The following is a 4,709-nucleotide window of genomic DNA, read 5'->3' as shown; positions in this document are numbered from 1 at the left end:
TTTTATAATGGTATTACTAAAATAAAAGCATTTTAAAAGGCATTGTTAATAATTAATCACAAGTTTTTTTGTAAATAATTATCTGATATTGTTAAGTGGATTCCATGCAGCAAATTGTGGAACTTGAAGGAAAATTAGTTTTTTGTAAATCATTATCTGATATTGTTAAGTGGATTCCATGCAGCAAATTGTGGAACTTGAAGGGAAATTAGCAACAAAAGGAAATAAAGAAATGGCTTTTAGATTGACCTTACAATCAGCAAAAGAATGGGACGAGTGGCTTGAGTCTTTTTGTGTAGTTTCTGGTACTATACCAGCTATAGCTGGAATGTATGCAAAACATTTTACAACCCCAAAATATTTTGGGGAAACCTTTAAATGCCATCTTAATCAGTTTTCCAACATGAAATTGGTGCATCAAATTCAACACTTTGTGTCCTGTGTCTATGGATGTTAAGATTACACCAAGTCAACTAAGCATCAGATAAGTTGGTTTCTACTCATCCGTGTATGGCATTTAACGACAGACTAAATAATGCCTCACTTACAGTCCTGTTATGTGGTAGTCCAATTGGGGATGTATCAGGGATCAGCACCTCAGAAGCATATGTATGTAGGCGTTGCATTGGGTCAGTAGCAGGCACCATCTGTGGAATTCTTTAGTGATTTGGCCTCCACACATCTGCACAAGATCATGGTGGATGTTCAAATGCCATGGAAATCAATCCACCCACTTCATTGTCTGATAGCATTGCTGGACCCTCATAAACATAAACCAGTGACTGAATGTCCGGACTACACTGCAGAGAACTTTTCTTAAATTTAATAGTGTTTAAACTCTATCTCTTCTGCTCATTTTGTTGCACAAATAAGATCAGCACTTGATTGATTTAAAAGAAACTCAATTGGCAGCCGCAATGCTGGGAGCAAAATACATTGTTTTTTTTGGTACTGACATTAAAATGATATATTTTCTTGGTATGGTTGGTACAAAAATTCATTTCCTTTGTGTTTTACTTTTTTCCTGCAGCTTTTCCATGTATTTTTGTATAAATTGTTAAATGGTCTTCAATAAAATTTGTACAGCTGGTAGATATCATATTGCTTACTATTATTACCTAATTTGGTTTATAGATTGGGGCAATTGGTTTTTGATTAATTTATTGGATTGTAGGTTGATCTATTTGCTATTCCAGAACCTGCATGGATGCATGATCATATTTGTTGTTTAACCATTAGAATTTACTTTTCCATGGTCCAAAGTGATCACCTATAGCTTATGGTGCCTTAAGCCACTAGAACTCAGGCCTGTATGTGTGGAATCAAGGAAGAGCAGTTGCGCTGCCAAAACAAATAAAACCTTGAGAAGGGATGGACTACAGGAAAAAGCAGAGCAGATCAGAGACATCAAGCACTTCCAAGTTAAAAGGCATTTGCTTGACAATTAGCTATAACTAAAGTTATTGTACTAGTAAACATATTGACTATCATGGAGAATGTTATACCAATAGATTATTGGATCTACTTTATACAACTGTGTTGACTGATTATTTTTAACTGTGGTTACTGCATGCATAATAAACAAACTTTTGGAGGACTGTTGAAATGAGTGATATAGTGTTTTAATTTAGGTACAACTGTTTTGTTCCAAATAAAGAGTTGCAAATAAATAAACTAATGTAAACCATGAAGGAAAATAAATAGCCTGTGTAGCAAGGTCAAGACAAACTAATTTAACTTGCTGACCAATATGACTGGTAATATAGAGTGCTGTCAATACTAGCCAAGCTTGCTTACCCTAATTTAGAGTATTGTAAGTAAATAGGTGTTTTGTTTCTTACATGTCATTATAAATAAATAAATAAACAAAACTGGTGTAAACAAGAAAATATAAAATAACTGAGAAAATCTGCTCACATCAGGTGAGATAAGGAAAATAAATTTCTGACACTGCTACATAGCTGTTTTTAGGTGGTAGCTATTCTGTACAACCTTTTTTGGCACTATTATCATTTCAATGTCACAAGAAAAATAATAAATATGCTAGCACAATGACATCTTCTAATAATTTACTTTATACTGTAGTAGTTTTGTTTTAATCCTGCATTTGCTCTCAAGCACACTACTTCAATTTGCTATTCAAGATCACTTATGTTTTATTGTAAACTTACGACAAAATTCCAGCATGCACAATAAAAATAACATATACTTTGGTGGCACAGAACAACATTCCAAACTGAAAATACTGGGAGTTGTTTGGAACAACTATGCAAATGGCGTGCCTAGTGTACACTTATGTTAGAACTGCACTGTGTACAATTATAAACCATTCATCTCTGTAGGTTAGGAACAGTTTGTTGATCCCAAGGTTTGGCATGCATAATGTGTTTAATTGCGTTGATCATAGGTGCTTGCACTGGAGACAATGGGGGCATAATACACTGTTTTTATGCCATGCAAACTTGCCTGCATGCAGTGCTGATCATATACAAAGAAAAATTTTGACATTGATTGATTGAAGGGGTTGCGTTGCTATCCTAAACAAACACATAGCATTAATAATAGAAAATATTTTGCACAAAAGCTATTTCAGACTTAATAAAAAGTATGAGTGTATAATCTAACATTAATGAAGCATATATTGCACAAAAGTGATTTTACACTCAATAAAAATTATGTGTGTATAATTTACTGCTATACATAACCTAATAAACATTACCTTCAGTTCAAACATCCAAAATGCATCCGTCTTCACTATGTTCTGACTTGTAAAAACGTTTTTTTTAATCAAAACTGACATAAAACTTGCAACGTCGACAATACTGAAGTCAAAGTAACCGCTTAGCAACCTAGACGTGACGTAACGGCAACCTGCAGATTTCCGCTGCTGTGATTGGCTTAAAAAGCCCTGTGGTTCGAATTCGGAAACATTTTGGAAATATGCAATCCGTTGATGTCATCTCTCTTTAAATTAGATTTTCAGGTATTATAAGTAAAAATGGTAAAGCTGATTTACGATTAATATGTTATAAGCTGAAAAAAGACAAATTCTGGCAAATTAAAAGAAGTCATTCGACGTTTTATACTGGGCGTCTACTTGAGGGAAATGTCAGCTAGCCAATCAATCGTTCTTATAACAGCAATAGAGTGAGTTAAGTGCTGCAAATGCGAGCGATCGCTAATCGAGTTTAGAAACATCTGTTTTTGTATTAACTTCGAACTGTAGGTACCTTGTAATGCTGGTTGATTTGTGATGCACGCTTACCAAAAGTGTACCTTCCATGGGTGTCGAAAGTTCTGTATTCAGGAATAAAATATTCTCGTTTTTGTCTACAAACAAACCAGCACATCCAGGTACCTACAGTTGAAGTACCAACACCCGTTAAACCAAAGCCTGTGTATATCAAAGTGCCATGCAGGTTATTGAACGGGCGCCTGAAGGAACACCAAAGAGACATAGCATAATGGGTTTCGTTGAAATCGGTCTAGTTCAGTGGTTCCCAACCTTTTGTGGACCGTGGCCCCCTAAAAGTAACTTTTGGGCTTCGTGGCCCCCCTCAAGTAACCCTGTAGGACCTGTGGCCCCCCTAAAAATGTAAATGGCAATCTCGTGTTGAAATTTGGTACTAATTTAGGCTTTAAACAGGTCCAATAGCGCAAATAAGAATCTGTAATTGTGAAAACCTCACTATACACAAATAGTATGTGAAATAGTCGATTAAATTAGGGAATAATGTTAAAAAGAAAATGGCTTTTAGTGGGTGTTTCTGGTGAATCTACACCCGTGGCCCCCCAGAACACAGCTCGTGGCCCCCCTGGGGGGCCATGGGCCCTGGTTGGGAACCACTGGTCTAGTTGATCAATTCTGCAGCTGCTGCTGCGATTGCCAAAGAGACAGTTTACAAAACAGAGGCTTTTAAAATCGTGGAACACTCACTGGCGCGTCAACACAATGAACATGAAAACTGATGTTCTAATGTCGATTACATATCGGTCGCTTCACACTGTTGAAGAACAGTTTTTTATCTACGTCATTGTCTTTCACGTGTTTACTCTCTGGGCTCCAAAAATTGTGTTGGATATCTGACATTATCCTGATGAAGACGCCTGGTATAGGATGTCGTAACGTCGGACGATTTGTTAACATTCGAGAAATTTCAAAGAAAGGTGTTTGCATTATGCCTAGTAGTAACTGGTAACACTATACTCACAGAAACAAGATGTTAGGATGTACACAATTATGTTAGATGGTTCGTCGTTATTCCGTTTGAAACACTGGAATATTAGTTAAAAATTGTTTTACACTAATATAGATGACCACATTTGTTACGTTCCAGATCGTAAAAGCATAGATATGTTTACATCATACTAAAATTTTCCAACAACATGCTTGCTAAGGTGAAACATACTACACAAAAACAAATTTTTAGCTGCTCCAGCAGTTTTTTATTATAAAAAGGCGACGTTTTTTTTCTCAACACATAATATGCCGACGTTTCGATGTCCCATACGAGACACCATCATCAGGATAGTGACAAATAATTCGAGACAAAGTTGTTATATAGCAACAATGGCGGTAAAACACACACAAACGCGGTGGTAAAAACGCAATGGTCGAGTGATAATCTCATAACACCTAGATCAATGGTGCAAAGCGACCGATAAGTTTTCGGCATTAGCACGTCGTCCGTTTTAACGTTTATCATGTT

Source organism: Phallusia mammillata, chromosome 3 (genome assembly GCF_965637545.1).
Source record: "Phallusia mammillata chromosome 3, kaPhaMamm4.hap1.1, whole genome shotgun sequence".
Taxonomy (NCBI): Eukaryota; Metazoa; Chordata; class Ascidiacea; order Phlebobranchia; family Ascidiidae; genus Phallusia; species Phallusia mammillata.
The sequence above is the reverse complement of the archived record's forward strand: the minus strand, read 5'-3'. Positions refer to the sequence as shown.